This window comes from Lonchura striata, chromosome 2 (genome assembly GCF_046129695.1).
Source record: "Lonchura striata isolate bLonStr1 chromosome 2, bLonStr1.mat, whole genome shotgun sequence".
Taxonomy (NCBI): Eukaryota; Metazoa; Chordata; class Aves; order Passeriformes; family Estrildidae; genus Lonchura; species Lonchura striata.
This window is the reverse complement of record NC_134604.1, coordinates 114,366,108-114,391,465: the sequence shown is the minus strand read 5'-3', so window position 1 is coordinate 114,391,465 and position 25,358 is coordinate 114,366,108.

Below are 25,358 nucleotides of genomic sequence, written 5' to 3'. Positions count from 1 at the left end.
TGCTTCTGCAGTGCTTCTCTGGAGGATGTGCAGCTGCTGTAATTGGGAAAATGTGTCAGAAATTAGATTAGGTTGATTTCCAGTGGAAGACATCACTAAGGTGGATATGGTGATAACAAGGTAATATGCCATCCCCGTGGAGATTCACATTATTTTGACAGGACTTGAGTAATTTGGACTCAGAAAGACCAATTTCCCCCAATAAAATGAATGCCAGGGATACACAGATGCCATAATGCTGTTAATAAAACAAGAGCTTAAGCTGTAAATTTCCTCTTGAGTGAGAAGGGCAATATAGACACAAAAATCACTGTGGTGATGGCTATAAATTATTGACCCGAAATACTGGATGCTGACATTTGATGTCATGCTATTTCCATTGATTTAAGGGCTTGGATGATCCTTGTGGGTTCCTCCCAACTCAGAATATTCTGTGATTGTGTCCTGTGCAAAAACCTTGCTGCCTCCATCCTCCTTGTTGCAAAAGGTAATGAGAGTGACAACAAAAATGCTGTGGGAAGGAACAAATGTTCTCCAAACCTCAGCGGGGAGGTGACAGCCTGATGAAACACCACAGGTGAGTTGCTGAAGCCTCGGGGCTTTTTTGTAAGTTTGCCACATGCCTCTGGCAGATCCTGTCCCCTCAGGCATCTGTTTGTGCACCTCCATGCTGTGGTTTCCATCAGCATCTGAGATGTCCAGCACACGCCAGGACTTAAATTTGACTGTGACCTGATGGGGACCTCTCACACAAGTGAGAATGTCCTTCTGAAATTTCCCCAGACATGAGACATTCACATTTTCACGAAGCTCACCCTGCAACAAGTCCTTTTCTGATGGAATCTCCAGGCCACAACACAGATGGAAAATGTTGCTGTTCCTTTCCACAGGCTCACAGCCCTGGGAGGGAGGAAGACTATTCTGCTACCTCGGTGCTAAAATCTTCCACCACTTCTGCTGCCTCCAGCTGGGATCCAATGGATGAGGCACGAAGAGAAAAATGCATCCATGGAGTTTGTAACCTTAAGGGGCTCTCTGAGGATGAAATCCTGGCAAATCCACACTCTGTGCCAGCATGTCATTGACACAGCTCCTCAAAGAACATTTATTGAATAAAACTTCCTTCTTCTGTGGAGAAATGTGGCTGAAAAGTGACTGGGAAAGGCCCTGGGGGTGCTGTGGCAGGGGCTGGACACGAGCCCAGGGGTGCCCAGGGGGGCAAGAGGCCGCTGGCAGCTGGGCTGGATGAGGAATTGTGTGTCCAGCAGGAGCAGGGCAGGGATTGTCCCTGTGGGCTGGCCCGGAGAGGCCTCTCTGTCCTGGTTCAGGGACAAATTTGGGGAAAGAACCCCAAAAGGGTTCCTTCAGGAAAGCAGATTCAATTGGCCCCTCCCCGCAAAGATACCTCTTTGGAGGAAAAGGTAGAAAAAACCTGTTTATTAAACAAGCAAACTTAAACAATATTAAACAATAAAACTTCTTGCCACTCCAAGAGAGAGAGAAACTCAGAAAATCCCCCAGGTTGCTGCTGGGCTCGCTCAGTCTCTGATCCATCCCTCCAGCGCTGGAAATGCCACGGCCCAGGCCCGGAGCTGCTGCTGCTCTGCTGGTGTTCAGTCCAGAGAAGGTCCAGAGAAAGGGAAAAAACCACATTCCAGGGAACTTATTTGCCTCAGCTAGCTAAAACTCACTAGGAAAAAAAACAACTGGGAGCTCTGTCTCATTGTCTGTCTGTCCGCACTCAGTCCAGGAGCAGGAATGTGGAGGAGGGAGTGCAGTTCTTGAAAACAAACTCCACGCTTCTTCCCCCTCTCTTTCACTCCTGGAACAAATCTTAAAGGTGTAGAATTTATTATTCAACATAAACAGGGCAGACGATTGGGGATAAAGGCATCATACAGTCAACCTAGGACACCCTCAAAGCCTGTGAGAGAACAAACTCTTTCCCTGGGACTGCATTGACAGCAGTAAGAGCCTTTGCTGAGGGGTGTTGGAGAGGAAGATGCTGACCCGTGGGGATCCTGGAGCAGAAATTGATGTGCAATAATGAAACTTTGCCCATCTTTAATGGCCAAGCGCTGTCCCAGGAGCCGGGCGGCTCCGGAGGGTTGGGCAGCACTCGGGAGCTGCGGGATGTTTGCGGGATGGAGATGCCATCTAGTGGGAACAGCAGCTGGGGAGAGCGGGAGAGGAGGGTCCTGGCATCCCTGCCCTACCCCCTGCACAGCTGAACCCCAGTGCCACACATCCTGGCATGGGGATGTGCAGGGGCACTGGGTTCACAAGTGACAGAGCCTTCAGGAACGTGGGGACAAAAAAAAAAAAACAAAACAAAACAAAACAAACCAACCGAAACAAAAAAAAACCCACCAAAACCAACAAAGACCAAACAATCAAACAAAAAAAAAACCACCAAAAAACAAACAAAAAACCCCAACCCCCCCAAAAAAAACCCCAACAAAAAACAAACAAAAAAAAAACACAAAAAAAAAAACCAAACCAAACCAAACCAAACCAAACCAAACCAAACCAAACAAAAAAACCCAAACCAAACCAAACAATAAAAACCCAAACCAAACCAAACAATAAAAACCCAACCCCTCCCCCCCCCAAAAAAAAAAAAAAGGAAAAAAAAAGAGGCTTGTATTTTCCTTGATTCTTGAACTGAAAGTTGTGCTGGAAACCAGTCTCAGGCAGAGTGCTTGAAACAGGGGGCTGAGAGGGAAATCCTAAGTGGAAAGTCTTGCACAAATTCAGCAACAGACAGGAAGGCAAAACATCAAGGAATCATGGAATATCCTGATCCACAGGATCCCCCAGTCCCACTCCTGGCCCTGCCCAGACCCCACCAACAATCCCACCCTGGGCATCCCTGGCAGCGCTGGCCAAAGGCTCCTGCAGCTCTGGCAGCCTCGGGGCTGTGCCCATTCCCTGGGCAGTGCCAGCACCTCTGGGGAAGAACCTTTCCCTAAAACCCACCCTAAATCCCTCCTGGGCCAGCTCCAGCCCTCCCTGGGTGCTGTCCCTGTCCCAGAGATTGGAGCTGTCCCTCAGGAGCAGCTGCAGATCCCAGGGAGCTCTGCTCTGTGTCCTCTGCTCCAGCTGGGCTGACCAAGTGATCTTAGCTGCTCCTCTTGTGGCTTCCCCTCCAGACCCTTCACTATTTGTTCTCTCCCTCCGTCTCCTGCTTTGTTCCTCTGGGCTGGTGACAAGTGAAGCAGGTTCCTCAGGTGTGTCCACCTCAGCCATCCCATTTTCTCACGAGGTGGTGGGCAGTAAATGTGTATTTCATGACATGGATTGACGTGTGGAGATCCTCAGGCTGGCTGGGAAGGAGCCACCTTGTGAACCTAAAGTGGAGGACTTAGAGAGGCTGATTTCAGCCTTACACCAGCATCTCAGAATGGCACTTTTCATCTTTTATTATTGGTAAAGATGGACAGGGACACCTCCCACTGTCCCAGGCTGCTCCAGCCCCAGTGTCCAACTTGGCCTTGGGCACTGCCAGGGATCCAGGGGCAGCCCCAGCTGCTCTGGGCACCTGTGCCAGGGTCTGCCCACCCTTCCAGGTAACAACTTCTTATATCTAACTTAAATTTCCCCTATTTCAGTTTGAGCCCGTTCCCCCTTGTCCTGTCACTACAGTTCTGATGAATTGTCCCTCTCCTGTTCCCCTGTTGCACTTTCAGGTATTGGAACCTGCGGGGTCTCTTCCCCAGGGTGAATGTCCCCAGCTTTGTCACCTCTTTATCAGACAAGTGCTGGGCATGCAGCACCTTCTTGTGCTCACAGGCCCCAGTGGGCAGCAGGGATGTGGGAAGGGTGGGGGACAGCAGGATGGCTCCAGAGCCGGGACAAAGCACTGAGTTCATCTGTTCTCTCACCATTCCTCTCTCCAGATCACTCTCTGCTCCACCTTCAGTTTAGAGCAGCAGAGGCTTTACTCTGAATCCTTACCCTGACAGTTCCTGGAGACCCAAGGTGAGAGAGTCTTTTGGGCTGTACCCTTCCCATGGGATTCCTGAACATTAAACAGGACCAACATTTCCAATATCAAAAGACTTCAGCAAGGGTCACTGCACCAGCAGACACTGAGGGCTTTGAAGATCCAGAGCATTTTCCACACATTTAGCCTTTATCTCAATCCACATTTGTGAATGAAGGGATTATAATGTCCTTAAAAGCTCTTGATGCTCAGAGAACAGAACGTGAGTCTCCAGCTCCTGAGATCGCTTTGCAGATGTATAATTTAAAAGTGAAAAATTTTGCTCACACATCCAGCCAGCTCTCTTTTTTTGCTTCCTTTTCCCTGTTGCTGCTCTTCATCTATAAATAGTGCCTGGTCCCAAAGCAGTGCTGGAGCAGCTCTTCTTATTATCAGCAAAGCCTGATCATTTTGTCTGCCAAGAGCTTAAATGTGCTGACTTGAGCTGCAGAAAGAGCTGGGTGTGGGGGAAGTGGCCTGGCTCTGCCTTTTACCCAGGAGAGAACTCCAGGCAACTCGTGCTGGGACTGGGGGTCCTGTGTGGATTCTCCTGTGGAAAATTCCATTTCAGTGGGAACTGCCCAGTCCAGCAGGACTCTGCCTCCCTGGTGAGGTGCACCTCGATCCTGATGCCCTGTGAAGGCTGAGCTAGAGCAGAGGCTGGACAGAGCTAAAGAGCTCAACCTATGTCAGGGAAAGCTTAGATTGGATATTAGGAAAAAAATGTTCACTGAAAGAATAATAAAATACTGGAATTGTCTTCCTAGGGAGGTGGTGGAATCACCATCTCTGGGTATGTTTAAAAAAAGACTGGACTTGGCACTTGGTGCTGTGGTCTAGTTGTGGTGTTAGGGCACAGGTTGGACTTGATGATCTTAGAGGTCACTTCCAACCTCATTATTCTGGGATTCTGTGATTCTGTGATAAAGCAGGGATTTATTCAAGGATCTCCTCCATGGATCCACCTTGGGCAGCACCAGAGCCCAGCCAGGGCTGCACCCAAATGACCCAAAATGGTCCCAAAATGCACGAGCGCTCCCGGGGCTCTCCCTGGGATCAGTTCTGCTCCATTGGCACCTTGGAGTTCATTGTCCCATTCCAGCTCCAGCCCATCAGTCCCACCCTGCTTGTTTTTCTCTCTCCAGCCCACGCTGTTTGTGCTCCTGGGCTGAGGTTTGGATCATTTGTCCTTGGTGCCCAGCTGGAGCAGGAATTGTTTTGTCTCTGCTCTGTGCACAGAGCTCAGCATCCCATAATACAAAGCTCACACTCACACACTAAAGCAGCACAGAACCTGAAACATAGAAAAGCTAAACCTGAGGCATCAATCCCAAACCCAGGGTTAGAGATCCCACCTGTGGGAATCAGAAATCAAAAATTTTTTTGTCTTCATGAGGGTGAAGCTCCTTGTGGAAGTTGGCCATTGTCTTCTTAATTTGATGGATCCCCTAATTATCTATAGCTGGATGTATTTTGATGATGCCCAACTCCTTGGAGTGCAAAACTCATCCCCTGACTCCCCAGAGCTGGCATGGGAGGAATGCTGCACTATGAGAGACTGAAGAATATTAAAAGCTTTAAGTGCTGTTCTGCTTGGAGAGTTTCCTGCAAGAGAGGTGAAAACAATTCCCATCCCTTTCCATCAGCAACCAAGTCTCTGTCAACAGCAGCTGAAACAAAATGCTTGGGAAATGCTCAAAGTGTGGGGAAAAAAGGGATTTCTGGTGCTGATATCCCTGTCTGCAGCAGGTTGTTTGCCAAGAGCAGACAGACCTGGATGTTGTTTTTCCAGTTCTCAGTTAAGAGTTTTGTTTTGCTGCAGTTCACCCTGCAGGAGGTAGCCTGGACAGCAGGAACAGCTTCACTCAGCCTCCTTTATTTGTTTCTGCAATAATACAGCTCTGCCTGGCTCCTTCTGTGGTTATTTCTTCTGGTCTTTCTTCCTTCTTCCCTGCTGGAGGCAGATCAATGCTTGGCCTGGTCATGAACTGGCCAAGATGTTTTTTAGGTCCTTTATTTAAGAATTGATCATTAGCACTTTGTTCAGGGAAAAAATAACGAGGGAAAATGTCTTTTTTTTTTTTTTTTTTTTCCTCTGAAAACTTATGGGCATAAATATAAGGGAGTAATTTACATCATCATTACTGTTGTTTGTTGTTATATTGCTGCAAAAATATAGCAGCAGTCAAGCCTGAGCTTGACTGAATGAAAGAGAAAATGAGAGAATGAATAGGAAAAAAACTCAGTTTTCAAAATTACTTTAAAGCCAAAATTCCCAGCAGTCAAAGTCACGTGTCTGGTTGTGTCCAGTCTGTCCAGCTGGACAAGGACCATGTTGAATCCATAGGAAAAGAGCCCAGGAGCAAAGGGGCAGCAATAAAACAATCCCCATAAGTCACCAGCGAGTTCTTTGTCAGCGTGGGTGGCTTTGAAAGAGAAGCTGCGCATGAATGCTGAAATTTTCCTGGATATGGGAGGGTTTTTTTTTTGTTGTTGTTGTTTTTTTGTTTTGGTTTTGTTAAGGTTGGGATTGAAGTGTTAGAGATGATATTTTGTGTTTAGGTTTAGATGTCTATTATTTCTTATCTGAGAGTTCTATAGTATTTTACTAATAAGTTACAAAATGGTTAACTATTTTTTAATATAAGGTTTTTTAAGTTTAAGCTATCTAATTGAGAAATTACACTTAAGTTACTTTTATTTTTAACTTAACTAATTACTCAAAATTCATAATGTGGATTTTTCTGTTTAATTATAAAATTCTACTTAAACTCATGAAGAAGAAGGTGAAGAAGGAGGCCTAGTTGTTGTTCTAAAACTTTTATTTCTATATATATTATTATATTATAAAACTTTAAGTTCTAAATTTTCTACTTAGTGATATTACACACTCCTAATTAAACTAAGCACTCATAATCTCAGTTTTATCAATTAATTTTGGAAGCTTTCTGTATGGTTTCAAGTTAAATGTAGTGTTCTCCTGGGAATCAGAGTCTGTTGGTACAGAAGATTTAAAATTCTCAGCATCTAGAACTCCAAGAGTCTTCCTTATGGATTTGGCTTTGATAGAGGGAACCTTTCCTCCTTGATGAGAGCTCTGCCTGTGATTACCACAGCAATTCACATCCTGCAGCCCTGGGGCAGCAAACAAACCAGCAGCTGCCTGGTGTGCTTTGTATTTTCCCACAGATAAAGAAAATGTGGTAAAAAACAAGTAGAAAAACAATTTATAATGAGTGGGGAATTGAGGATGAGACGAATGTGGAGCTTTATATATCGAGAAGAAGTGAGAGTTTTGCTTTTCCTGCTTCAGGTTTGTTATCAGCACTCTCAGAGGGCTGTCACCAAATGCCACTGTCTTCAAAACCATGTGCTGTTTCCTACAACTGAGAAATAAAATAACCTTTTAAACTGGGCACTGTTGCCTGGTTATGGATGTTCTGGTGATGGAGTCTGCTGACTTTTGAATATCAACCCTGGTGAGCCCCTACCATCCTTGCTGAGCTGCACAGGTGGAATTCCAGATGGAAAGAAACAGTGGGAATCCCTCATTTAGGGTACAACAGCTTTTCATGCAGGGGTAACTGCAGGGTCATGTCCTGACTTTGTGGGAGTCCAGGGCTTCCCTCTGGCTGCCCTGGGACCCTGGCAGGGGTCAGGAACCCCCTGGACAGAGCCCCCAGAGACACTGGCTGTGATCTCTGTCCATGGAAAAGAGTTTTCAATCTTACAGGATGAATTACCAGCTCTGAGTGTTTGATATCAGTAATAATTAAGTGTGGCACGGGTGCAAAAGTAAAATTTTAGGATTCTAGATGAGGGGTCCAAAGGGGACAAGATGGAGGAAATTGGGTGTGCCTTGTCCTTTTTCTCCTTCTTCATGCCCTCCATGTCTCACTGTGGTGTTGGCATTTTTCTGTTGGTTCAGGCTGGGGACACACTGTCCAACGGAGGTGACAGATATTGGCACGTTCTTGTAAATCCAGCCCAGGGAGTTTCTGGTATTTAATGTTTGTCACATCCCACTGAGGGCAGAGCCCCACACGCTGCCCTGCAGGACAGAGCTGGGCAGGGCAGCAGAACATGTGAGAGATAAACAGAATAAACAACCTGGAAACCAGCACAGACCAATTATGGCTTCTGCTTTGGCAATGGGGCAGAAAGACAAAGACTTTCTACAATCCTGGAATCATCAATACCACAGATTCTGACATGACTTCAGTCAAGCAGCAGTGAAAAACAAGAGCTCTGAGCCTTGCAAATTTTCCTGTTGGTGCTTTTGAGCCCTCTCCCAGCACTGCAGGGTGTATTTGTGCAGAAAAGGTGGATATTATGCCCATGTGCTTTTTTTTCCCCATCAATTTTTGAGAATACATGCAGGAAGTAATCTTATCCTCCAGCTACAAGTCAATGCAGGAGGGAGAGGTCATGGAATAACAGGTTCTTCAACCTCCAGATGACTTGATTAAAAAATGAGGAAAAAACCCCCATTTTTACTAAAATATTACTCTTTCTGCTCCCCACAAGATTAAACAGACATTCACACTTGATGTAGAGAGATGAATCTGGAGGTGGCTTTCAGAATAAAAAGAATAGGAATAATTCATTCACTTGACTTGCTCCAAGCTCTGCTGAGCCAACAGAACTATGGAGGAGGACACTGGGAGGTACAGGTGCTGCTTTCTTTTCCCTATTCTGCATAGACTGTGGAATTTATGGTTCTGTTTATCACATAAAAAATGGAATAACATTGTTTTAAGAGCCGTTCCTTGCCAAAAAGTCCTTGGTAGCCTTAGCCCTATAGCTGCTAAATAGGAATTTCTCTGGATCTTGCCCAGAGGTTGAAAGTGTTAATAAAACCTCAGCTGTGTGTGTTCTTTCCTCTTGTATTTTAAGTTTTTCACCATAAAAAACTGCCAGATTGAAGCCTACCCCTGGTGTGGGGAGCAGCAGACTCCTGGTTTTGCATTCCAAATCCCAGCAAACCAGTGGAACTTCAAGCTGGAGCTTCAAGTGGAACAATTCCCCTGGAGCTCAGCAGTCCTGGGTAATTAATTACTATGTCCATGCAGGATAATGAGGAGGTACAGCCATTTAAAACACCATCTAGTTATGCCATGATGCCTGGCCAGGTTTGCAGATGCTGGTAGAAAATACACTGGAAAATGCTAAGATGAGGTGAATTTCTCTTTTTTTTTCATGAATGCTGAAGAGTCAAGGAGTTTCAATGTGCTACAGCATGTAAAATCCAGCCAGAATCCCATCTTCCATGGGAAGGAAACATCCCTGGGAGGAAATTACACCCTAAAAAAGAGACAGAAAACAATCCCGTTGAACACAGTTTGTTATTCCTTCTATATATTTATGTCCTCCTGCAAACCCTTCCATGGCATTATATTTATGGGGTGTATTTTATTAAGATTACTGACCATGTCTCTCTGTAGAGGCCATGTCTCTACCAGTAAAGTAAAGGGTGTCAGGGAACATTCTCAGCTGCCATAAATGTTTTTCCTGTTCAGTACAAGTTTTAGAGCAGTCCTTAATATGGTTTCAGTCTCAGATAGATAGGACTCTCCAAAATCTCTTAGTTCCTGATAAATAATATATTTATTGAGAGCCTGAGAGTCCTTTAGGATGAATGTGACTGGTCTCTGCCTTTGGACCTTGATGACAAAAAGTAGTCCTGGACACTTGAAATTTATCAGCACAGATGTACCAAATGTTTTACACACACTTATGTTCACCTTCTGGAAAAAGGGCAGAATTAATGTGAACTTCAAATCCCAGCTTTGCTCCCAGAAATGGCAATTTTTGACCAAGCTTGCTCTGTGTAGAGCTGCTTTTGCCATTTGTGAAGATGAGAGTTGGTTTGTTATCAAAGTGCTTTGAATTTAAAGATGCGTCATCTTCTCTGGCTTGGGAGTTTGTGTAATCCAGTTCATTTTGATATAAAACAAAGTGAATGCTTTGATAGAAATGGTTCTCTCAGGAGCAGAGCAATGAGGAGCCCGAGTCAGGAGCTGGCTTCCTGCATAATGCCACTGGTTCAAGAAACCTCTTTGTGCATTTTTGGTTTTTACAGAAAAGCATCTGCTTAACTTTGATCTCTTTGGTTGACCAGAGACAAATCTAGACCTTCCTATGAGGAGAATCTTTGCTTCTCATCACACACATTTCACTTCTCTGCCAGTGCTCTGGGCATTTTAGGCTAAGAGAAAGACTAAATTTGGTTGAGCCTTTACCTCAGCATAGCTGCTGCTTTATGTGACTGCAGTGCCTGTGAGGACATGTTGAAATCTTCACAGGATCCAGCCCTCAGTGTGGGAACCTGGCCAAGACACCCGAATTTCTGTGATCAAACTGATTCCTGCTGCATGGACCTTAAAAACATGGGTCATGCTCCAGACAGTTACACAGCTTTTTAATGGAGACTGAAACCAACAGGGCATTCAGGGGATTATAACCCTTGTCTGCAAATCTATCACTCAGAAGCCTGTGGGTTTAACATTAATTACTGGAGAATAATGAGCGAGCAGCAAACAAGAGACAGCCCCATTACTTAGACAGAAATAATCTGTTAGCAACACAAAGTGGATTTGGGAGCAGCACCATAAATATCTGGTCCAGATCATTGCATTAGAGATTGTTCTTTACAGAACAGTGCAGAGGGATGGATGTTGAAGGGGAAGTTTATGGAAGTTTATGGCTTGTTTTTGAGTGAGGGGGATTGTTCTTACTCTTAGAGCAGCACAATCTTAATAGTGGATTGCTAATTAGGACTGTTTCCCTTTAGATAAAGATAATATATAATTATGTTTATAAAAGCAGAGGGATTGGCATTTTTTAAGAGTTACACTAAGCTTGTTTTTATGAATCTTCTGCCTCCTTTCCTATTTCTGTCTCACAGGGAAGATCTGCAGACTTCCCTGTACATGCAACAAATCTTGTGCTCTGCACCAACACTGATCCTTTTCTCAATTTATTCTTTGCAAACTATTAAAATCACTAGGAATTTTCTAGGAAAATCTCTAGAAATTTGCACAAGGTAGGCCGCATTCCACCCAGTTTTTGACAAATATCAAATCAGTTTCTAGACCAGGCTGGTGAGATCCCACTGGAGTACATGTCTTAATTAGATGGAGTTAGTTGCCCTTTGCATGGAAGTCCTCCCTGTCCACATTGCCTCTGCAGAAGGCAAAGGTCACTCGTTTATGCAGTTAATTGGATATTTTAGGTAAGATAAATCCCACCCAGGTATGGCCTGTGAGGGGAAATTGCCAGCTCGACTTCTTTCCACTTTGCTATGATGGCTCATGCTTCACCTTTCCAAAATAACCATGGAGTTGTCTGATCTCCAGAGGCAGAAACAGGGATCTGTAAATGAAGGCTGGAGTTTCAGCCCTTTTCAAAATGACTGAATTCTACTTTTCTCTCTATATCCTTTGCATGTGACCCCAAACACAAGCTCTAAGAATAATGAGAATGAAAAAAGGAGACGCTTCAGAAGTGTTGGCCTTAACCTCCGTCTGTTCTCTCCATCTACAGTTTCCAGACAGTTAAATTGGGTTTTTTCAGGGAGTTTGAAATCCTGAAGGTGTCTGCTACAGCCAGGAGCTTTCATCTTCATTTTCACATCTCTTTGCATCTGGCCTGGATGAGGAATTGTGTGTCCAGCAAGAGCAGGGCAGGGATTGTCCCTCTGGGCTGGCTCGGAGAGGCCCCTCCAGGGCTGTGCCCAGTTCTGGTCCTGCAGGAGAGACCTGGAGGGGCTGGAGCGTGTCCAGGGCAGGGAATGGAGCTGGGAAGAGGCTGGAGAATTCCTGACGTGCCGAAGCCCACCCTAGGTCAGGGGTGGCTCCGTGTGGTGGAAAAATCTCTCCTCCAACCCGTGCTTCCAAAGAAAGCATCAGCAGTCTCTTGTTGTTTGGTCTCAAGGCAGTTTATTGCAAGTTATCTAAAAGATTTTCTCCTTGAGCTGCTGTGGTTTGCTCAGAGCTCAGGCACAGGCACACACACACCCTGACATCCTCTCTGACCCCGACTGCTTCTTCTCTCCCCCGCCCAGGGCTGCTGCTGTCTTTTATATGGTACATTACGTGTTACATGGTTATAGTTTTTCCCCAATGCCTATTACCTATATTAAATGGTGCTTTTCTATCTTTTATATGGTACATTACATGTTACATGGTTACAGTTTTTCCCCAATGCCTGGTACCTATATTAAATGGTGCCTTTCTACTCTAAACCAATCTGTGAGTGCCAACATCACCAAGAACATGGAGGTAAGGAAGGAGAAAGAGGGAGGACAGGGCAGGCCCAAATCCCTCCATCTTAAAACCTCTGACCCCCATGTACAAAACCAAAACCCCCCTGTAACAGCACTCAAAAATTCTTCCCTCTACTTTGTGACTACTTCTGCTGTAATATCTAAACTTTTGTGACTTCTCGTTCTTCCTGCAAGGTTGGTAAATCATCCCATGGTTCAAACCCAAAATCCCAGCTGTTTCCAGCTGCCTGCCAGGGTCTCAAATGCTTCTGACCTGGACCTGGACCCTCCAAAAATGTCTGAGGGACATTTTGAGTTCCGACACTGAGGGAGCTGGGAAGGGGCTGGGGAGTTCCTGAGGAGCTGGGAAGGGACTGGAGAGTTCCTGAGGAGCTGGGAAGGGCTGGAGATTTCCTGAGGGAGCTGGGAAGGGGCTGGAGAGTTCCTGAGGGAGCTGGGAAGGGGCTGGAGATTTCCTGAGGGAGCTGGGAAGGGACTGGAGAGTTCCTGAGGGAGCTGGGAAGGGCTGGAGAGTTCCTGAGGGAGCTGGGAAGGGAATGGAGAATCCCTGAGGGAGCTGGGAAGGGGCTGGAGAGTTCCTGAGGGAGCTGGGAAGGGAATGGAGAGTTCCTGAGGGAGCTGGGAAGGGGCTGAGCTGGAGCAAAGGAGGCTCAGGGGGACCTTGTGGCTCTCACAGCTCCTGCCAGGAGGGGACAGCCGGGGGGTCGGGCTCTGCTCCAGGAACAGGGACAGGAGGAGAGGGAACGGCCTCAGGCTGGGCCAGGGCAGGCTCAGCTGGGACAGCAGCAGGAATTTCCCCATGGAAAGGGTTGCTAAACCATGGAACAGACTTAGAAATCTCTCTGGTTTACAGGTGATGCACCTCATGCAAAACCCATTTTTCTACTCATACCATGAGATGCGAGCAGGAGCTGCTCATGGAGGGATTTGGTGTGGTTGGAGCTGTGCATGTTGGGAAGAGCAGCCAGAATATCTGAATTTTTCCCCTCCTGATTTCTCTGAGCCTGGCCAAGATCCTCATTGCAAGGAGTTAGCACAATGTGTGAGCAGTCACTGCTCCTTGCAGGGAAAGGTTGTTCTGGCTGTTCAGAAGTTCATGCTCTCTTGAAATCCTTCACCTCCAAAAGAGAGATGGAAATGTGATATCTTGGTGCTTCCCACTTTCACCAATCTGTGGGAAAGCACAACTCTCACTATCTCAGTAAGGAATTTCAACATTTTCATTCCTGGCCATAATCTGAAATCAATGGTGGAGTAAAAATTATTATTTTTCAACTGTAAGAATTATCAGTCTGTGGAAGTACCATTGAACAGTAAATTACAGTAATTGCTTTCAGGCAACAAATGCTTGAATTCTTAATAAGTTTATTCTTGAATATCTGACATCTCTGACTTTCATAAGAAATCTTGCCTTGTAGTAACTGTGATACTGATTTCTAAGAACAAATTTTTTAGGGTTTAAACAATTATTACCCAGCAGCCCAGCCTCACTAATTAATCCAGAGTTGCCTGGTTAAAGTAGCATTAAAAAAAATAAATCATCCTACTGTTTCTCTGGTTTTCCAATGAATTATTTGCACTTCTTTAGACAAATGAGGAGATTAGCTGGAAACCTTAATTTATGAGTATTCTCCATTGTCTCTCTGATTAAAACTGAGATTATCTCTCTGAATCTTTGCTATCCAGACTGTGATTTCACAAGTCATTTAAACTTGTTGCTAACATTTAAATGTGCAAGAAAGCATTCATTTTGTGATGGATGTCCTCACTAATTTTGGGCTCCATACGAGGGGGACTGTTGAAGAATTCTAGCTTTCCTCAAAAAAACCTAATATGTTATTTTAATTCGAATTTATGTGTAAATAATAGTAGAAAAATGGTTAAAAATGAGGATGTTTATTCATTGCCCAGAGAAACCATAAACTGTGCATAATTCAGGGATAATTGTTGTGCAACAGCTGAAAGAAAGTTATTTGTAGATCTCGATGAAACAGTGGCATGAAACCCAGGCAAAAAAAAAGTGAGAAAATATTGGAAAGGAAATTATCACTTCTACGTTTTGCAACGAGAAAAAAAATAAGAGAAAAATTGTAAACAGGTCTTCAGCGCATAAAAACAAGTGCATTTAATAAATTCTTAGCTGAGTGAAAGTCACTTCCCTCTTGAGGGGGATTTTTTTGCCACATTCCATAACTATTCTTAGCAGAGAATGGACAGTTCCCAGAGCAAGAGAGCAAAGCCTTTTCCTGGTGTGCCGGCAGTAAACAAAGGAAACGCATCTGAAGCTGTGACCCTGGCCCGAAAAACCTTGTTTCTCTCTCGGTATCAGCAATCAGGAAATGGGAACTTTTGCTAAAGAGATTTGCAATTATACTCAGAATGTGCTCAGGGGTAAGGGAGATGCACCGAGCATCCAGAAGATGGCAGAGATGCAGCAAGGCTGGTGTGGGAAAGGAAAGGAAAGGAAAGGAAAGGAAAGGAAAGGAAAGGAAAGGAAAGGAAAGGAAAGGAAAGGAAAGGAAAGGAAAGGAAAGGAAAGGAAAGGAAAGGAAAGGAAAGGAAAGGAAAGGAAAGGAAAGGAAAGGAAAGGAAAGGAAAGGAAAGGAAAGGAAAGGAAAGGAAAGGAAAGGAAAGGAAAGGAAAGGAAAGGAAAGGAAAGGAAAGGAAAGGAAAGGAAAGGAAAGGAAAGGAAAGGAAAGGAAAGGAAAGGAAAGGAAAGGAAAGGAAAGGAAAGGAAAGGAAAGGAAAGGAAAGGAAAGGAAAGGAAAGGAAAGGAAAGGAAAGGGAAAGGGAAAGGGAAGAGAGAGAGAAAGAGAAAGAAAGGAAGAAAGAGAAAGAAAGAGGGAGAGAAAGAAAGAATGTGACAAATCTTTACTGGGCTAGTGCAGGAAATATGAATACATGGGCCAAAAGGATGGAGTAGCAAATTTTTGAGGAAAATTGTGAGGACTGGACTTACAGAGCTGCAGGCAGAGCCAGAGAGGGGATGGAGCCTCTTGGAGAGGCTGGAACCTACAAAAAACGAGGCTGGGAGAGGCTGCAGGAGAGGAGGGTCAGAACCAAAATTTAGGATATCTGTAGGGAAAACATGGTGGGACAAGCCTGTCAATAACTCCTGAAGGACTTGTAAAGGGAAGGCCACTTCTTAGGATGTTACTGAGATGTTATGAATGTAGATTAATGTAATAGGTTTTTTATATGATGTTAATAATGGGTATTATTAAATTGATATTAAGAAATGTGCTGCTATTGTTTGCCTTGGATTAGGGAAGATGTGGTACAAGTATGTTTTTAGTGTTTGTAGTCTCTGTTATTCCAAAAATAACTAAAATACTATTTTAATAATGAAATAATATTAATATAATTATCTTAATGATATCAGTATAAATATTAGAAAACCAAAATTTCTATATTATATAACACAAATATCTGTTAACATAATATTTTGTTAATAATATAAATATAATAATTTAAACACTATTTTAAAAATTATTGTAGCCAATAGCTCATGGTCAACCACAATGAAATATTTGATTTGGAATGGTCATTTGGGAAATCAGAAAACACTGAGCAAATTGAGCTTTCCCCATGAAATATGATGTCAGTAGACAATACCCAGCCAGCTCTCCTGGTACACAGTGTCAAAGACACTTAGATCCTAATCTTTGATTGACCTGTGGCACTTCCTATGGTAAATAATTAAATATACTCTTTGGTGGAAGAGGAGCCAGTCTAGTTTAAGGTGAAAACCATAATTTCTGTGAAGAATTAAGAAAAGAAGAAGAAAGCAGATGGTCTATTCTATTTTAGTAGCAAACCTATTGCACTAAAATATTATTTCCTTCTTGGTGGTTTCTACATCATCTTAAAGAATGACAATAGGAGTGTCTTGCACAAATCACAGTTCCATTTTCAGGGTAGGACACCAGACTCCCCTTCCAAAAATGCAACTGTCCTGATCCACCATGAATATGTAAATTTTAGTAAGGGGTCTCTGAACATGTTCTAGATTGTGAGATTGCAAGGAAAAAGAATTGGTAATAATTAGGGCTGTAAACCTGTTTGTGTATTAAGAAGACAAAAATGTCACATTCGTTTCATAGAAGAGAAAATAAATTTCCACTTCTTTGTCTGACAGGTATAGAATTGGCAGGGCTGGGGATATTTAACTGTGAGTTATAGAAAAAACCTTCTAATTTTGACATTACATTGAAATTATTGCTTTGTCCAGAATTCTTATGCATAAAAGAATCTTCTCTTAATTATCTTTGAGCTAGCAGAAAAAGAAATGACAATGAGCTCGTTTAAAGAGATAATTATGAAATAAAACTTAATGAATGGCTGTGTTCTAAAAAAACACATACAGTTTCTTCCATGTAAATGTAGCTGGCCTTATAAGCATCTCAGGCTTATCTACAACATTCCCTGGCACCTTCTGGTTTAGAGCAAGTGCTGTGTGTTCACTATGGTGTTCAAAGATTCACTGGGAAGGGAGCAGTGAACCATGGAATATTTTGGGATGGAAGAATGTTTTGGTTTGAAAAGCCAGGTATCTTCTAAGGAAGGCAGGAACCTCCCTTGAAATGGAAAATGTAAACCCCCTCCTTCCAAATTATTATAGTTTTGAAATTAAGAGGCTCTCAGGAAAAGATATGGGAGTAGGAATAATAGTTCTTTATCAGGGAAAAAATAAGAATAAATGAAGTAATACAAAACATCACTTCCAGAGTCAGAGCAGCCCTGTCCCCTGTGGGTCAGGGAGGTGGCTCAGTCCCATCCCAGGGTGGCTCAGCCCTCCTGCAGTGCCAGCTGTGCTTCTGCTGGAGCAGGATCCTGCACAAGGGGGAGTTTTCCTCTGGAGCTCCAGGGCTGGGGGAGATGGGCCTGGGCTCCTCTGGGAATGCAGGGGGAAGAAAGCTGCTCCTCTGGGAATGCAGGGGGAAGAAAGCTGCTCCTCTGGGAATGCAGGGGGCAAAGGCTGCTGTGCTGTTCCCAGGTCAGATTGTATCCAGGTAGGAATGTTTGGCTCCTCCCCTGGGCAGAGCATCTCCCCATGGATGATGGAATTTTCTCAGCCATGCAGGGACACTCACTGGCCATGGACAGAAGATAATTAATAATTAATGGCCCATGAACAAAGAGATCTCCTGGAGGGAGGATTGGCTGTGGGAGAGATAAAGAAAAAACTGTCCAGTGAGCAGCAGAGAACTGCCCCTCCTCTGAGAGATGGGAATAGAATACACACCCACAGCTACATCTTGTATTTGCAACTCAAGACAAATGGACATGAAAAATCATCCACTTCCACGGATGATTCTTCCACTGTCCCAGGCTGCTCCAAGCCCCAGTGTCCAACCTGGCCTTGGGCACTACCAGGGATCCAGGGGCAGCCGCAGCTGCTCTGGGAAATCTGTTCCAGTTCCTCCTGGCATAAGCAGGGAGCTGAGAGCTTCTGGTCCCAGTCCCACGTCCCCCTGAGGTCTCACTGTGGCACTAACGAGGTTCAGTTTTCCAGGTATTAATTTCCTGTTCCATGTTGGCTCTCGGAGCTGTCAGGGTGAACTTGCAGAAGCTGAGGCAGCACTTTGTGAGGCACGTAATTATCCAACCTCTCCACCAGCCATGTGAAATCAAAAAATAGCCGTGCCAAAAGATAACTGTTTTGTAAGCACATCTCTCCTTGCTGAACCCAGAGGCCTCAGTGCTCAGTTAGTTAATCACAAAACAGACTGATTGTTTTATTAACATTAACAAAGCTCCTAATTTTGGCTTTCTGCCTGCGTGGAGACTCTGCTGTTCTGTCTGAAGTGACACTTTGAGATGTCCTTTTCTCATAAATTGCTTCTTTTGGCTCATGTTTTAGATTTCCTATTTTCTCTTCTTTTGGCTCGTGTTTTAAGTTTCCCATTTCTTGTCAGATTTTACCAGTGAGCAGCCCATACAAAAATTTTAGTGTTGGTTTCTCCTCAAACATAGGCTCTGAATTTTAACCTGCCTGGAATTTAAACACCACCTCCTCCTCAAGCAGCCTGAAAGATTAAAACAGTAAATTGACATGGATTTTTAAAACACAAACATCTTTCTAATAATTTCATTTTTGATGTGTTTTAAACTTTGGCAAAGCCTAAGAATTTTGTGTTTACTGCTTGCCAGAATGCTGCACATACTCCACAGCAAGTGGAATGCTGTTCACTCTCTGAAGTAATTTATTGTTATAAATCAAACTGCTGACTCTCCATTTCTAAACAAAGGAGGAATCACCAAAATTCAGCCTTTTCAACAGGAAGGGCTGGAACAGCAAAGCAACTACCCTGAGATGGTCTGGAGTAAAACTCAGTGACTGCATTGTCAGAGACTGCATGTCTTCCTTTTCTTATTCGTAATTGTGATATTTAATTTATTTAATTAATAGGTCATGTTATTTTTTTTTAATTGCTGATTTTCACAGGAAAGAAAAAACTCCTCCCCATCTAATTCTACCACTTTATGTATCTATCTATCTATATATATACATATATGTATATATATAAAATTCAAACTCTAGTACCAACTTTGGTTTTGCCCTTTTTTTGCCATTACCTGGAAAATTCCTCTAAGACCACCAGGAATAACCAACCTATTCTTTTCTACTCTGAGTACTGCCCCTTCAGGAAGGATAGAACCAGTGAAAGAGTGTTTTTAAAACATCAGAGAGATAAAAATGAGAGAAAACTGGTTTGAATTAGGTGTTTGTGTTATGGAAAAGAAGATTGAGTTTAGATAGAGCAAGCTTTCAATTATATAAAAGATGTGGGGAGGAAAATCTGATCAAAACAAGTCCCTGTGAGTGGGTTCAGTGTACAGAGAACCATTCAGGAGATGAACCCTGTCCCACCTCATGCACTATTGGATCTCTAACCTGACATTTCTAGGGAAATATTTATCCCCAAACATGTATTTTTATGTATTTATATATATATATATATATATATATATGTATGTCCATTTGGTTTCCATTAAACTTGAAATGCACATTCAAATTCACAGCTTTCGTTTCTCTTGATTTAAATGCTGGCTGTAAAAGACTCAGATCTGCAAACTGACAAAGTTGCTCTTAAAATCCTGTTTATGGCAAAGAGAAAGTGCATCTCATGTAGTAACAAAGCTGTGAATTCACTAAAATCTTAAGAACATAATCATGAGTATTCTAGATCTATTAGTTACAGAAAAAAATAGTGTTTGAATTCAAATTGATATCTGTGTGATTTTCAGTGGACCCTCAGTGGAGAGGGTTACAAGCTTTTCCTCTTGTTTAAGAAGGAGATGCATGAAGTGCACATGAAATACCTGCTCAAATTGGATGCTGAATCAGGAGCTTAATTGGTTGAAAATCTCCAGCTCTGCCTGGAGCTTTTCTCTCCACTTTGGCTGAGTCCCTGAGAGCAGCTCTGCTCATTTGCAGTCCAGTAATATCAAAATCACCAGGCATGAGGACACAGTTTGCTTCTGGTGAAAGCAGGAACAGTTTGTGATCATTCGTGTTCAGAGCTGCACTAGAACAAAACATAATCGAGGTCAGCTTTTTAAGGGGAAAAAATAAAATATGAGAGGTCTGGGAGCTGAACCTATGGACTGCAAGGGCCAGAGGAGCATTCCTGGGTAGGAAATACAGCTGGAGAGGCACTGCCAGGAGAATGGCCAGCCTTCAACACTTCTCCAGTCCCAGAAATCAGGGATATCCCCCAGAAAAACCTCTTGAAAATCTCCTTTCTAACTCTTGAGAGGGAATGGATTGACACTTAAAAGGGGGATGCAGAATCAGAGGCTTCTGAGGTGGTTCTGAGTGGCATTCAGGGGCCAAGGTTATTTGACATTTTTGATATCACATTTTATTTTGGTTAGAAAATTGACCTAATTAAAATTAAGATGTAATGGATTTGGATAGTATTCAAATGTATCAGAAACATAGATTAAGTTTTGTATTTTGTTAGGGCCATGTACAGCTGTTTATACAGTTATAAATGCATAAACTTGCATCCCTTAGAACAGATGATAGAAAAGGCAGCAGAAGTTTCTTTTGAAAAACTTACTTTTAACCTGGCAATGATATTTTTCACCTCACAAGTTGCTGCACTGTGTTCTGTTTTCATACAGTTTTTAAGGATTTTCTTGCTTGTTTCTAGGTTAAATGTTGTGGCAGGTGTGGCTGGAAAAGTTTTGTTAAAAACAGTTAAAAAAATGTTGAAGAGTATTAAAAGTTTAACTTCTGTGCTCATGGTATAAGGGCAATCTGGCTCTTCCTTCACATTCCTCTTTGGCAATTGCACAGTGAGAAAGGGGGGAAAAGCAAATTCTGAATTCATGAATCCTTTAAAATCTCCAGTGCAATGGAATTAAGGAAAGCTTTCTGAGTGTGCACAGCTATTTCTCTGGGAAGAAATCTCCCGAAGCAGCATTGCAGATTGAAGGAAGCTTTTCAACATCTGTGAAATGCAGACTGTAAGTGGAGCTGAAAAGAACCCAAAACCTGTGAAAACACCCGGTCAAACCACCCAGACAACTTCATCTGGGTTCCCTCTAGTGCTGCCTGAGGCAAGAAAAACAGAACCTGCAGGCAACTTTATCCAGGCATCACTAAAGAGTCTTGTTCAGTGAGTTCCTGTCTAGCACCATTCCCACAGCCAGGGAAAGCATCCTCTGGATGTTTTGGGATTTTTTTAGGGTTTGCTGGAGCTTTCACTGAGTCTCCAACACCTGCTGCTGTTTCTAAAGAGTCTCATCCTCACTCAATGCAGCTGAAATTTCATTTCCTCAGGGTCTGCACACAGCACCTGAAGTTTCTGCAGTTTCCTTGGCACTCAGGATGTCCGTGGCAGCTTTTCCTGGGATAGAGCAAGTTGGAAGTTTGTCTCCTGTTCTGTAGAGGCAGACAACCACTATTGCAAGCAGAGGGAAAAAGGCAGCTTTGCTCCCAGTTTTTCCAAATCCATAGCCTTGCCCTGGAGCTTTACTCCATCATTTCTGCTCAGCTTCAAGAGTCTCAGCCTGCTGCCTCCTTTCTGTGCTTCCTCCTGCCAGCTTTCCCTCTTTCCAGGATGCTTAAAACTCTCTTGTTTTCCACTAAAAAAAGGGATCACGGGTTGCATTTGTCCCTCTCACAGATTCCAAGTGGCCAACGCTGGCATTAAGATTCAAAATTCAGCAGTGGTTGTCCAACTAAAGAAAGCTCACCAGCCTTGAGTTTCTTATGAATTAGCTCCTGGAAAAAGATCCACAGTTCAAAATGTCCAAATGGGTTCGTGCTTCCCAGGATTTGGAAGCCCACAGTAGAAGCCCTGAAACACAGCCCCTGGGAAGTAACTAAAACACGGGTAAGTTTATAATGAAAAAACATATAATTCTCTTTATTTTCCATGTGCTAAGGAGGGAAAAAAAGGAGGAAAAAATGTTTCCTTCTGCTTTGCTTTAAATGTCCCAGTGTGTGAACACACACCAGGCACGAGTTAAAAGAGGGGCTGAAAATACAAAACCTATAATGGATGTCTAGACTTGGAGTCACTTCCAACGCCTTAATATTCCTGCCCATGGGTGAGAACAAGGTGGGTATGTCCACTCTCAATCAGCAGCATGTTCCGCCACATTTTCTCCTAATTTTTTTTACTCCACAGAAATGAAACTCAACAGCCACTTTACAGATATTTAATTAAACAATTCCCTTCCCTTTAAAAATTTTACATCAAGTTGTCTCAAAAGGCACAGGACTGAGGCATGACTTTTATAGACAGGGAAAAAAAGAGTTAGACCACAAGGAGCAAATTAAAGCAATAGTTAAAAAATGAACTGCTAATTCAACCACATCTTCAATGGAAAATTCATATTACAATGCAAACACCAGCATATTTCTTTCTCCTTTGTGAGTTTAACTTGGAACCTCACCACAGCTTTAAAACTGGATGAAAAGCAAAGAGGTTTGGAGTGAGAATTTCTAGCATCTGTTTTGCTGTGGCAGCACTACAAGAAAAAAAGGCCCTTGTATTAAAAGATAGCTGAGGATGTTTGGCTCAGTTTTCTGACCTTGATCTTCATGTTGACACTGAGAAAATCTGATCACTATACCGTAATTTACTTTTTTTTTCCTTTCTGCAAACTATAATTCTGCACTTTCCAATTATTTCTGATGTTATTTGAGAGACATTTCCAGGACCTCAGCATGACAGACAGGTCTTGGGATTTTTTGCTAAAGGTTACAGGATGTACATTTTGAAAACTGTCAAATTAAATAATCAGTCCACTGCAGTTACAGGAGGATAGGATCAGAGGGCTGGAACACATCTGTGCTGGAGACAGGGTGGGAGGGCTGGGATTGTTCAGCCTGGAGAAGTCTCCAGGGAGAGCTCAGAGCCCTTTCCAGTGCCTGAAGGGGCTCCAGGAGAGCTGGAGAGGGACTGGGGACAAGGGAAGGAGTGATGGAACATGGAAGAATGGATTAAAATGGCAAGAGAGTAGGCTTAGATGGCATATTGAGCAGGAATTTTTCCCTGTGAGGGTGGCAGGCCCTGGCACAGGGTGCCCAGAGCAGCTGGGGCTGCCCCTGGATCCGTGGCAGTGCCCAAGGCCAGGTTGGACACTGGAGCTGGAGCAGCCTGGGACAGTGGGAGGTGTCCCTGCCATGGCAGGGGTGGCGTTGGATGGGCTTTAAGCCCATCCAACCCAGACCATTCCATGATTCCACAAGTTTAAATTGGTGTCTTAGGTTGGAAAGGGAAGGTGTATTCTATCAGCATCTGTCAGAGGTGGGGCAGTTCTCTGCTGCTCACTGGGCAGATTTTCTTTATGTCTCCCACAACCAATCCTCCCTCCAGGAGGATAAGATAATTATTAATTATCTTCTGTCCATGGCCAGAGAGTGTCCCTGCATGGCTGAGAAAATTCCATCATCCATGGGGAGATGTTCTGTCCAGGGGAAGAGCCAAACATTCCTACCTGGATCCAATCTGACCTGGGAGCAGCACAGCAGCCTTTGCCCCCTGCATTCCCAGAGGAGCAGCTTTCTTTCCCACTGCATTCCCAGAGGAGCAGCTTTCTTCCCACTGCATTCCCAGAGGAGCCCAGGCCCATCTCCCCCAGCCCTGGAGCTCCAGAGGAAAACTCCCCCCTTGTGCAGGATCCTGCTCCAGCAGAAGCACAGCTGGCACTGCAGGAGGGCTGAGCCACCCTGGGATGGGGCTGAGCCACCTCCCTGACCCACAGGGGACAGGGCATGTTCTGACTGTTGATTTTTTATTTTTTGTTTGTATTATTTCATTTGTATTTTTAATTTTCCTAGTAAAGAGCTGCTGTTCCTACTCCCATATATTTTCCTGAGAGCCTCTTAATTTCAAAATTAAAATAATTCTGAGGGAGGGGGTTTACATTTTCCATTTCGAGGGAGGCTCCTGCCTTCCTTAGCAGACACCTGTCTTTCACACCAAGAAAACTGGTGATGGAATTCCCCAGCTCCGTTGCTTGGTGCTTGCCTATCCTGAAAGAAAGGCCAGAAGCAGCATCTTGTGCCACAGCAGTGCCATGGCCAGGATCACCAAGCAGGAATTGTCCCCTTGCACCTCTAAGGAGCTGCTTGGACCCTCAATTAACCTCTGGACCTCCAGTTGCTACAGGAGGATGCAGGATCTCTGAGGTCAATTACTCAAGGGTAGGAATTCGCCCTCTGATTACAAAACATCTGACCCTGTGTACATTTTCAAGATTTTTTTCTCACCAGGAATGGTTAAGAAGTAGCCAGAATACAGTTCATACATAATCAGAGTTGTAATGGGGTGTTAAACATTGTGGAAGATGAGGTACTTGTACCAAGGATTTAATACAGCAGTGGCTCCCTTCACATCACAGACAACTTTGTTCTTGAGGCTTGAAGGTTTGCTGACAAATGAGTGCTGAATCCTGACCCTTGTGATATCAGCAGTAATTTGTCATGTGCTTTCAGTCACAAGGTTTACCACTGGCATGATGTTTTATAGAAAATCAGAGTAGTTTTTTTTCTCCTTGGAACGCATGGTGTGGTTTGATCAGTAAAAATACAAGATTTCATTGTTTTACTGAAGTTTCTTTGGATTCTTGAGTTTGCCTGCTGTGATACCACACTGTGACTGAGTGTTTTGGCTTTTGCAAGAAGCAGAAAAAGGGATTTTATAGCAACCCCTTCAGTTAATGGATCTGTCAGAGTCTTTACACTACAGCCTCATTAAGTGCACTTTTAGCTGAAAACAATTGCCCAGTGACAGTGACAAGGAGAACACAAGCAAATAAAAAGTTATATTTCCTACAGGAGTGGACTAAATAATTGATTTTATATCCAAGTGATCTATGGGAAATGCAATGCCAGCTGTTCCGATATAAATAGGAAAGAATTAATTTCTGCACAAGGAAAATCTGTATTGATCAGCCGAGCCTCATTAACCACTCACTAGTCAGACCATTGAAAGTAAACTTCAGGATATCACTTTTGTGGCAATTTGTTTCCCTTCCTCACTGTGAATCAAGCAGAGGAGTAATTTTTTGAAGTGAAGCAAACACTGGTTTGGTGATCCATAATCTCAGCTGGGCTTGTAATTCCAGTTTGGAACAACTCAGCCTCACAGCTCTGCTTCTGCCTGGTCTGGGATCTCCTAGGGAGATCCTTCTGTGGCTGAGAGAACCACTCAGGATCCCATTTTCTGGGGGAGAATATAAATCAGCTGAGAGTTGATATAAACCATGGGTACCACTGCAAAAGCCTGGCCTAGGTCCCACAGAAGGAGTATGTGGTGACAGGAATCTGCTGAAGGATTCTCCCGAGTTCCTGTGTTCCCAAGGATCAAATTTTGAATGCCCCCACAAACACATCCTTTCAAGCTGTCCAAAAACCAAAGGTGAAGCAACAGGACTGAGTAGGAAACCCTGACATCTCCAATCAGGCCACAGAGATTTGTGAGGCTGCAGTAAAAGATCTACTCCCAGATTTTTGGTGATTTGCCTTAGAAGAACCCAAAAGATCAGGGCTTCCTACTTTTCCTTGTTTCTTTACCCCTGGATTACCAAAGAACATGCAAGAGTGTGCTTGTGGGGACT